At 41.6% G+C, this 11932-nt stretch overlaps 1 long non-coding RNA gene across 1 annotated transcript; it reads right to left on the reverse strand.

Annotated features, from left to right (window-relative positions):
* Positions 1-354: 354 nt before the first annotated feature.
* On the reverse strand, positions 355-11925 carry LOC117507583. The gene is made up of 3 exons (XR_004559769.1): positions 11865-11925; positions 10019-10112; positions 355-412 (listed from the first exon to the last, which is right to left on the reverse strand). It is a non-coding gene; the product is annotated as an uncharacterized LOC117507583 (long non-coding RNA).
* Between the last annotated feature and the right edge of the window lie 7 nt (positions 11926-11932).

Genomic DNA, 11932 nt, shown 5'->3' on the forward strand with positions numbered 1-11932 from the left:
GTCTCAGTTCCAGAACTGTCTGAACTCCTCCCACTGGTATCTGGTTGTAAATGGCTGTTTGGACCCGAGTTGCTGGCTGGTTGTGGTCCTCCATCGTCCTCTCCATCAGCGTCTGCTGTCAGTGTTCTGTGTACAGATGAGCTGCTGGTTACAGGCTCAGCCTCTGTGCTCTCATCACTTCGGTTTTGATGAAGCTGTGATGACTCTGGTTTTTCATCATCATTTTCACTCTTCACAGGGACGGCAGTGAAACCAAACTTGGTGAGATCTGCTTCCTCCAGCTGCTGAAGCTGCTCTCCCTGCTGACTTATCCACAGCTTTTCTTCTTTAATGCCCTCCTGGTCAACACTCAGATTCCATTCCTGGTGTTCAGGGAGAGTTTCTTCTTTCACCACCACCACCGACTGTATGTCTGCAAAGAAACAAATTAACAATAAATGTTAACACAACACTCATTAAAATAAAGGAGTAGAGTGGTGAGTTTGACCTGACGACAGTCAGGGCCCCATCAAACTAGAGCACGAATGTTGTACGATTCACTCCATTTGGAAAAACAAAAAGAATTTGAGCTACATTTGTACGGGACAGACATTCGTACAGCCATGTACAAATACCCAGAATGTGGTGCAAAGCCAGCTGGGATGATTTAGTGCAGCAGCACCCAAATCCAGGTAGAAGGTGAACATAAACCTTCCCCCATGAAAAAAATAAAAAAATGAAATAAAAAAAAAGGTAGGGAATAAAAACAACACAGCATGAAACCTCAATGCCAGCACCAGAGGTCTGCATGGAAAGCAAATGGGGGGAAGGCGGACAGGGCCAGCACTGTGGTCCGCTCTTTTGAAGATATGCCCTGTCACACTGCTGGGGGTCACACTCGCATCATATTAAAGATATTGAAAACTGCTTAACCCACCTGTTGCATTGAGCAGAGATGCTTCACAGGGAAAGACTATTATTATCAGCTTTTGGGTGCAGGCAGGATTACTTTGTCCAACACCTTCCAGCTGAGCTGTAATCATGAGCCAGGCGGACATGTCAACATGCTCCAGGCCGCAGAGGATTTTCCAAGAATACAGTGAAGAAAGGCAACACCAACAAGGTGCACTGCAGAACATGACAAACTGCAAATTCAACATCAACTCCTTCGGGCCAGAAGGACAGATGGTGTTCCACCACTCTGTCATTGATGGTAACCTGGAGCTGGTAAAACTGCTGGTCACATTTGGCTAGGGCTGAAACAATTAGTGGAGTAACTCGAATAAATTGATTACAAAAAATGTTCAAGGCAAATTCTGTGCCCCAAAGCGTCATTTAACGTTGTAGTACAAATGTCAGGCTTGTGTGTCCCCAGGAAAAAAAACAAACAAAAAAACAGAAGAAGACTAGAGCATGCTCACAGGCCATGAAAGCGCTAATCCATTTAGTACAAAAGCTACCGCTTTCCAACGCGACGCACAGAGTAAATTAAACCCTATTGGGAGAAAGACGGTCCACCCTGGTCATCTGAAGTAGCTTATTGTGCATTTAAAGCAAAGCAGTGTGTTGGTCTTTTTTTTTTTTTTTTTTTTTTTAATTAAACACTGGTTCGTCCGCTGGCTGCTCTCCATGGGGAGTGGGTATTCGCGCTCCGGCCGGCTACTGCCTCTCTATGCCCGGTGTGAGAGGCTCAGCACTCCCCGCACACCGGGCAAGCTACAGCTCCTTCCCTGGCCACACTGACAAACAGTTTCTGGACGAAGATCCTCTCAGCAGAAGTCCACTTCTCTTCTGTGTTTTGCTCAGACTTGCATTGAGTGTTTCGCTAATTGTCGCTTTTTCAGCAACACACAACGCTTCCAAACACGGTAACTTAAATAAAATAAAATTTAAAAAAAAGTGACTGCAAAGCTGCATGTTCAACATCCAGCTGCAATGCATCTGCTGAATCGCAGAGAAAGAGGGATTAAAAAAACATTTAATGCAGGGACCCAGTCCACCAACCTTAAATAAATAAATAAATAAATAAAAATGGTTCAATTCTACAAGTTGGGGAGAACAAACAGAAAGCCACATCACATCGCCATTTCAGCAAAATGTCAAGACTTTGGCTGAGCTCCTGAGAGCCAAAACTTGTAAAGATGTGAAAAAAAATAATTACCCAGGAAAACAGAAAGGGATACACTAAATTTGACAATCTGCGTGATGGTGCAGCGACACTGTGCCATTGTTTAGGATTGTTGATGTTGTTTAAAAAGTACTTTTTAATCAGATTACTCAATTAATCACCAGAATAATCAATAGAATACTCAATTACTAAAATAATCGATAGCTGCAGCCCTACATTTGGCGCAGATATCTGACTGGCCAACAGGGAAGGGTGGAGAACAGTCATTCATAGCTACACAGTTGTGCAAGATTTAAGGGGAAAAAAATAAACTTTGCAAGCATCACCACCACCAACCACTGCAAAGCAACCAAAGACGGTGCTGTTTGTGCTCTCAAATCCAAAATGCGCTGCTGCTTTCACGCAGCGCTTCTCAGCGAAAATTTGAAATAAAATAAACAAAACGAAACAGCCACACTGGCCAGGTTTATCGGTACTGACGTTTTCCCTTTAAGTGTGTTAACTCCTATCGTGCACTCCTCTCTAGTGGGAGCTGATCCCTGCATGTATGTGTGTGCAGAGCACAAATGGCCCCCAATTTTCACGCTCCACAGTCTCCTCTCTCGGGCACAGGTTCAACCTGTCATCTTTTATTTTCTTATCTTTTAATCTTGTTTTATGCCACAGTCAAACGAGGCACATGATGCTCAGCGTCAGACAGCCCAGTCAGCCGGCTCTGAGACGCACTGACTCGCTGACGCAACACCTGTGATCACGGTGTAACGTCCAGAATGAGCATGTAATCACATATCCATTTTAAGTCCACCTCATGTGTCAGAGGATTTATTTGTATTATCATGTAATCATGGCTGTTAGACCCCATCCACATGACCGCAGTTCCTGTCAATGCGTCACGGAGACGCACTGACACACAGTGCCGGTAACCAAGGTATAACATCCAGGATGAGCACATAATCACATATCCATTGTCAATCCACCTCATATGTCAGAGAATTCATCTGCATTATCATGTTATCAGGGCTGTTAGACCCCATCCACACTGGTGCAGGGGATGTCAATGTGTCATGGAGACGTGCTGACTCGCTGTGACACACTGTGTATTCAGCATGATTGCACAATGTTCACATCTAGTCTATGTTCACGTCTATGATGATTGTTCGCCACAGACATTGCAAATTACAATATTTCCTTTGGGCACTCAAGCAATATGCGGGGAGGGGGGTTGTCCGGTTCAGCTCATCAAGGGGCACTATCGGGACGTGCCAACACAATCAGACTGCTCTGAATGCTGGTAGACTGCCATTTTGGATGCTCGTTCTTACGCCATGTGAGCTGCGCCTGTTCTCTACATTCATGCTGGCTGTGCCAAGTTGGCATATTTCCCCAAGTGCCACATGAATGCTGTCCAAGGAATTCGACTGCAGCTCGAATTGTGTTAGGGTTTGGGATGTGTTTTTTATGCAGCATTTTGTTCTGTGTGGTGTCTTCCTTGTCTGTCATTTTCTGTTTGGGGCTTTCTGTCACTGCTTCTCTTGTCTGTCACTGGGTGCTTGGTGGTGGGTGTTTCCCTCTGCTCTTCCACTCCCTCACACCTGTTTCTCATCACCTGCTCATTACACCTTGTATATAAATCTCACCTTGTTCATGTCCTCTCCGCCAGATCATTGTGCTTTGCCTTTGCTTCCAGCTGTCCCCAGAGACCTTGTTTTTGATTGTACTGCTGTGTTTTTTTTTAAACTTCTTGCCTGCCTCCTTGACCTTGCCCTAGCCCGATGTTTATTCTGGACTGCCTACCTATGTATGGGGCTGGGTACCGAACTTCAGTTCTTTTGTGGCACAGACCGAAATACTTCAGTAGTACAGAGTAACCAAACATGCCTCGACTTTCGGTGCCAAGTTTCAGTACCCAGAGGTTAATCATGTGCAAGAAGAGAGGTCCGCAGCCATCCTCCTCTCAGCATTCAAGTCCGCCTGTGGACGTTACAGAGCATGAGCAGCCTGATTCAATTTCTCCACCACCGCACTCTACTTCATCCTAGAGTACCAATGACGGCGCTATGTCTGGGATAGCAACAGGTACAGTAGTGTTCAGAATAATAGTAGTGCTATGTGACTAAAAAGATTAATCCAGGTTTTGAGTATATTTCTTATTGTTATGTAGGAAACAAGGTACCAGTAGATTCTCACAAATCCAACAAGACCAAGCATTCATGATATGCACACTCTTAAGGCTATAAAATTGGGCTATTAGTAAAAAAAAAAAAAAAAAAAAAAAAAATAGAAAAGGGAGTGTTCACAATCATAGTAGCATCTGCTGTTGACGCTACAAGCTCAAAACTATTATGTTCAAACTGCTTTTTTAGCAAGCCTGTGAATCACTAAACTAGTATTTAGTTGTATAACCACAGTTTTTCATGTTTTCTTTACATCTGCGAGGCATTAATTTTGTTGGTTTTGAACCACAATTTTGCTTGTTTACTGCTTGGGGTCATTGTCTTGTTGAAACACCCATTTCAAGGGCATGTCCTCTTCAGCATAAGGCAACATGACCTCTTCAAGTATTTTGACATATCCAAACTGATCCATGATACCTGGTATGCGATATATAGGCCCAACACCATAGTAGGAGAAACATGCCCATATCATGATGCTTGCACCACCATGCTTCACTGTGAACTGTGGCTTGAATTCAGAGTTTGGGGGTCGTCTCACAAACTGTCTGCGGCCCTTGGACCCAAAAAGAACAATTTTACTCTCATCATTCCACAAAATATTTCTCCATTTCTCTTTAGGCCAGTTGATGTGTTCTTTGGCAAACTGTAACCTCTTCTACACATCTTTTATTTAACAGAGGGACTTTGCGAGGGATTCTTGCAAATAAATTAGCTCCACACAGGCATCTTTTAACTGTCACAGAACTTACAGGTAACTCCAGACTGTCTTTGATCATCCTGGAGCTGATCAATGGATGAGCCTTTGCCATTCTGGTTATTCTTCTATCCATTTTGATGGTTGTTTTCCGTTTTCTTCCACGCGTCTTTTTTTTTTTTTTGTCCATTTTAAAGCATTGGAGATCATTGTAGATGAACAGGCTATAATTTTTTTGCACCTGCGTATTGGTTTTCCCCTCTCCAGTCAACTTTTTAATCAAACTACGCTGTTCTTCTGAACAATGTCTTGAACGTCCCATTTTCCTCAGGCTTTCAAAGAGAAAAGCATGTTCAACAGGTGCTGGCTTCATCCTTAAATAGGGACACCTGATTCACACCTGTTTGTTCCACAAAACTGACGAACTCACTGACTGAATGCCACACTACTATTATTGTGAACACCCCCTTTTCTACTTTTTTTTTTACTAATAGCCCAATTTCATAGCCTTAAGAGTGTGCATATCATGAATGCTTGGTGGTGTTGGATTTGTGACAGTCTACTGAATCTGGTACCTTGTTTCCCATGTAACAATAGGAAATATACTCAAAACCTGGATTAATCATTTTAGTCACATAGCACTACTATTATTCAGAACACTACTATATATATACACATATAGATAGACACACACACACACACACTCAGTGGTGGGCACAGTTGCGCTAACTGCTAATTATCAAAGCTAACATTTTCGTTAGTGTATTAGCTTTTCAGATAACTTTGTAAACCATCAACCATCAATCCAAGTAGCTACCGATAAATTTAGGTCCGATAACTTTCAGTCCACTAACATTTTTTTTGGTGGTGTAGTGAGTAAAGCTTAACAGTTAAAAACATTTTTAAAGTCTGAAATCATAGATTTTAGCACCTGCCTGTTACATATTTTGTAGCAGACAGACCACTATAAGTGGCAGCACTCAATCGTGTGCAGGCAGAAAAGAGCTGACGACCAGAGAGAAAGGAAGAGGAGAAAAAAGGATAATTTATTTTCACACCATAAAGACTTGCAGGCTATCACAGGAGTCATGCACAGGCAGACAGTTTTGACTTATGGTTAAAATTTTAAACAAACTAATTCCAGACAAGTTATTGAAATAACGTCACCTCTGTTATTTAACAAAGTAAAAATATCAGCTATATGTTTTAGTTTTAACCGCTGCTCCTCCACGTCGAAAGGAGTCAGTTGAGGTGGCTCGGGCATCTTTTCTGGATGCCCCCTGGACGCCTCGCTGGAGAGGTGTTCCGGGCACGTCCCACTGGGAGGAGGCCCCGGGGAAGACCCAGGACACGCTGGAGGGACTACATCTCTCGGCTGGCTTGGGAACGCCTTGGGGTTCCCCAAGAGGAGCTGGGGGAGGTATGTGTGGATCGGGAGGTCTGGGCGGCTTTGCTTGAGCTGCTGCCCCCGCGACCCGACTCTGGATAAAGCGGAAGAAAATGGTTGGATGGTTGTTTTAGTTTTAAAGTAATGCACTAATTTTGAAGGTTTCAGCATTCACAGACACACATACCATAATGCATCATGGGAAAATTAGTTTCCCGTCATTCGTGATTAGACTCGGTAAAACAGACACTACTGAAACGTGAGTGTGTTGGTTACAAATAAATCTGTCTTTGTAAATATGTCATTTTTTTCCATTTGCAAAAAAAAAGCAATCTGAAAACTGAAAATTTTGTTTGTTAAATGATTCAGCAGCACTTTTCGCAAATGCGTGGCAATACTGTAAGGAATCACAATGACATCACACACTGGGTGGGACCACACCGGTAGGAAGACAAATCTTCTGCAGCCACACTGTGCACACTCCACAGATCAGTGCTGTGCATAAAAACACATCATATCCAGATTTTCACTTTGCAAGCATTTAGTTTCAAGGATCAGATGTGGTTTGGCTCAGAATTGTGTCCAGTACAGGTGAAAGATGGGTTCACATGAGCTCACCCTGTGTTTTAACTCATCACATTAAAAACGAACCTCCCCTTCTGTAATTTTTTTTCCCCCTTTGGTTTTCTCTGTGCAGCTCCACATTTAGGTAATAAGCTGTGACTGAAGTTATTATGAGGGCAGCAAACTAACAACGATCTGATTTTCAGTTCATTCTTCTGAAATCAAACAGTTTAACACTAACAAAAGAGCAGTTTTGCAAACAAACACAAAGTTTAAAGTTGGACTCACCGGTGTCAATCTGACTGTAAGCCGCAGAAGAAATAAAACCAGCAAGAAGAAACACAGAGGTGACTGTCCAAGAACCAATGGTGCGATTCTAGCTGGTCTGGTGACTTTCAGGTTATTAAAATGTATGAACACACACACACACACACAGTTATGAATGCAGTTCTGCACATACAGAACTGCATTTAATGACTAACACAGGTGAACTGCAGCCTGACACAAAATGCACACACCGGCCGGACTGTGCGGGATTGTTTTTTTTTTGGAACGTGTTTGAAAAGTTCCTCAACTTCAAAGAATGTCCTGCTGCAGCACTCAGCCCACAGAGATGAGACCAGGCAGCAGAATCAACTCGGACATCAATGTCTGCAGCAGCAGGGTGATAAGGGCATTCCCTTACATGACCACTGATAAAAATTGCACCCTCCAAAAACTTGAAATCCTTCATGGTCGTCGTCTCCAAGATTGAATTTCTCACAATATCGCTTTGGATCATTTCAATAAGTTGTATGTTATACCAACCAACCACCACTGATGATAGGAAACTAATTTTCCCATAATGCACTGTAGCATGTGTGTCTGTAAATGCTAACACCTTCAAAATTAGTGAATTACTTTAAAACTAAAACATATAGCTGATATTTTCCCTTTGTAAAATGAGAGGTTACGCTATTTCAATAAATTATCTGGAATTACTTTGTTTAAAATTTTAACCATAAGTCAAAACTGTCTGCATGACTAATGATATGCCGGCAGGTCTGTATGGTGTGAAGATAAATTATCCCCCCTCCTCCTCCTTCCTTTCTCTCTGGTCACCAGGTCTCTTTTGCTGAGAGAAGGCTGATCTGAGACAGAAGTGCTGACCCATTGTGTCAGTAGATGCCAGTGTACTGCAGTCAATACTGAAAGTTATCAGTTTACCTTTTATCTGTAACTTCCACCAATTTTTTAAGGGATTTATTGGTTTAGCTTTATAAAAGTTAACTTTTCAGTTTGCGTATTAACAGTTATCAAAGCTAACTTTTTGGTTAGATGTGCCCACCGCTGCACACACTTTGCACTGGCATACCAATTAAACCACTGCAAATTATAAAGAAGAAAATGCTCATACGATCGAGGGTATTTTAGCAGTGTGTTATATTTAAGGGTTTTCAAAGTCTGATTTAAGATATTTTAGTACAAATTCAGGTCTTATTTTTAGATCAGCAAATTTAATGCTTTTTGAGACTTCTGAAAACTCTGCAGGAACACTGTAAAAACTTTTTATTTTTTGCAGTGATGCCCAAAGTATGGGCCATGAAGCTACTGCAGATAGTCAATGAGAGATCATTTAATTACATAAAAATGTCAGATTTTTACCCGAGGCAAAAATATGGCCTTTCGGGTATTGCAAAGTTTTTGCATCCCACCGTCCGTCTGTGCTCAGCATAACTCTGTTCATATTATTGCCAGGGTCTTCAAATTCACAGAAAACATTCTTGGGACACAGACCTTGGACAAGTACAAAGTTGAAAGATGGCGAACCTTCACCTATTTTAACTGGTCAAAAGGTGACATTCTGTTTGCTATTCTTATGCTCATACTTTAGCATTGCGTCCTTTCAATTCCAATTTATTTTCATTTATATAGCGGCAAATCACAACAGAGTTGCCTCAAGGCGCGTCACACAAGGTCTAACCTTACTAACCCCCAGAGCAGCAGTAGCAAGGAAAAACTCCCTCTGAGGAAGAAACCTCAAGCAGACCAGACTCAAAGGGGTGATCCTCTGCTTGGGCCATGCTACAGACATAAATTACAGAACAATTCACAAAACGAATATACAGGAAATGCTGTTGGTGCACAGGACAGGAGGGTCTCCAGCACAAATACCACACCCATCTCTGGATGGGCGTTCTGTATTTATACATTCAATCTTGTAAAGTTTATAAATTTAATATTTTAAAATACAATAAAATTGGTTTTAAAATATGTTATTCTTCATTTATGTGTCACATTTTAATAGAAAATATGTGGAAATACTTCATCTAAGGTGTGTAAACATTTTCTTAAAGCTTTTGGGGGAGGTGATGGTCTACTGGTTAAGCAGTGGGCTTGAGATCAGTGGTTGCTCAGTTCAAACTCATCCTAGCAGAAAAGAACTAAGGGCCCTTGGGCAAGGTCCTTAATGCCCAAGTTGCTCCCAGTGTGTTGTGAGCGCCTTGCATGACAACACCCGGTCATTAGTGCGTGTGTGTGTGTGTGTGTGAATAGGTTAATATGAACAATCATTGTAAAGCTCTTTGAGCTTCTGATATACAGGTGAGCCCTGTTAACTCATGCACATGTACCTTTTTTTCCCCCTCTTCCTTTCTCTCTGGTCACCAGATCTCTTTTGCTGAAAGATGGCTGATCTGAGACAGAAGCGGTCAAGTTGTGGGCCCCGAAAATTTAGACTACTGTATAAAAGTCAATTTTGATTCGACCACTATTGGGAGAGATAGTCAGTGCGGATGATTCCGGACGATGATTTCTTTTTCCTCCTCTGGCTGATGCACATCAGCATGAGGGTGGATGATTCAGCGCATACAATAACTGTCGATTCGAACTTTTAGGATGCGACTCTTTAGATCCTTACTGCCGGTTCAGATGGGGCCGGAATTTATACACGTGTGGCTGGCGTGTGTATAAATAATAACTACATAAGATCCAGAGAGCATTTATTTAGAATTTCCTCCCATTTTTGCATGAAGACTTTATAATCTGAACCAAATAATAATGACCAAATGATTTTATTAATGCGTAAACTGTGCAGAATGTGCTTGGCTCACCAATATACAGAGAGAGTTATGGAGTGCCACAAAAATCTGGACTGTGATTTCTTTAAGTCCTCTAGTTCTCCAGGCAGGGATAGTATATTAGGCTCTGTAAAAAAACAAACAAACAAAAAAACATTATTCAATTAATATAGCATGTCCTGAAGAGTGACCCGACACTTAAAGATATGTGTTGAGCCGCCCACGCTTATATTTGGGAATGCCCATAACATTCCCGTCTGTTCATTTGGGCATGGTCACTTCAGTCTAAACTACATGGCTTTCCAGCCAACCAAAGGGTTTTTTTTTAATACAGTAATTGGGCACAATGTCCCAATTTGACTGATGCAAAATGCTTCTCTCATCCCCGTTCTGGCAAGTAATATCCTATTTCTTCATTTATCAATTGCAACAGTACGCATATAGCTTACCTTTTAAAAGTGTAATGTGGACTGGACTATATAGACCAAACAAAATGTCAACTCAAATTATGGGTAGCTTAACACAAGACAGCAGTTCATACCCAGAAGTTGACTTGTGTCATGGCGAGGCAATACAAGCAGGCCAATCATGGCTCTGCAGCTTCATTAAAATTCTGGGGAATTAAGAAAATCACAGCCCCACCCAGGGGTGGTGACATTATTTTAAAAACTTTTGCGTAGGGAAGCATTTTAGATTCATACACTAGGCACTTCAGAAACTTGAGGCTTGAATGAGGAATTAAATTTAACTTGTTTTTTTTAATTATCATTCTGTCTTGTTCTGTGTCTGGCACAATTGTATTTGAACTTAAATTGAACTTTTTTAATGTGTGGTTTATAATTTTGTCTCACGTATTTATGGGCGGTTTGCCTTTAATGACTGATGTTGAGAGTGTAGTACCTGGACAGATATTGGTGGATCTTTAGTTAGTCTATGCCCCATTTATGCGCAATCATACCTGTTCATGATCTTTATCAGGGGCTCTACCATCCATTCTTTCCAAGGACTCTGATAAAGATCTAACCTTACATCCAAATCAGTCCACTTTTTTTTTTGTTATGCACCTTTAAATAAATATTTTAATTATGCAGTTGTCTGTGTTGCTACTGTCGTCTGCCGTTTTTCTACACAGTTCATCCTGACCTGGTTGCACCGGACTGTTGTGGCAGGCCGAAGTGCGGAGAACCCTCTTTTTCTGCTTAGAAGCAAAAGTCAGTTTTCTGAACCGAAACAGTCACATGACTTTATTTCAGTCCCTGCAATGGTCAGTTGGAAAATCTGTTTATATTTTTCATGGCTCAGTTGTTTTCCAGTCATATAAAGTCCAGTGCAAGGTGTTAATTATCCAATTATGTCATTTTGCTACCAATTAGCTGACACCGCCCACGTGGATAACAAAAAGATGTGCACGCACTCACACAATAGATACAAACCAGAGAGTGAAAGAATTAACCATTTAACATTTATGCTGTTTTCTCTGAGTGTGCACAGACAGTGACAAAATATAATGCCATGTTACGTGTGTCAGTTCTAAACCGGTGATGCTTCCCGGCCTGACCTGAAGACGGTTGCTAGCACCACTCATGCTAACAGGCTAAGTGGACTGCTATCACAGAACCAAAGATAGTTATGTTAAAGACTATTTCTGGGACCAGACTTCCATCAAAGCCTCTCTTTCTCCCTCCCTCTCTTTTGCAAACCCATAATTCTGCACACTTCCACATTAACACTATTCAGGTCGACATGTCACACCTGGTAGCAAAGCCGGCAAGTTACCAAGGAAAAGGAGGAAGACCAGATGAGGAAAATATTTGACCAGTACATGTTATAAAGTATCATAAGAGATTTGGAGGATTAAAAACAGCATTCAGCCCTTTACCTCTTTTGTACTCTTCTTTTAAATGACTCATTTCTTCTTCCTGGTCTGCAATCATTCCTTCATCAGCA

This window comes from Thalassophryne amazonica, chromosome 3 (genome assembly GCF_902500255.1).
Source record: "Thalassophryne amazonica chromosome 3, fThaAma1.1, whole genome shotgun sequence".
In the NCBI taxonomy this organism is placed as follows: Eukaryota; Metazoa; Chordata; class Actinopteri; order Batrachoidiformes; family Batrachoididae; genus Thalassophryne; species Thalassophryne amazonica.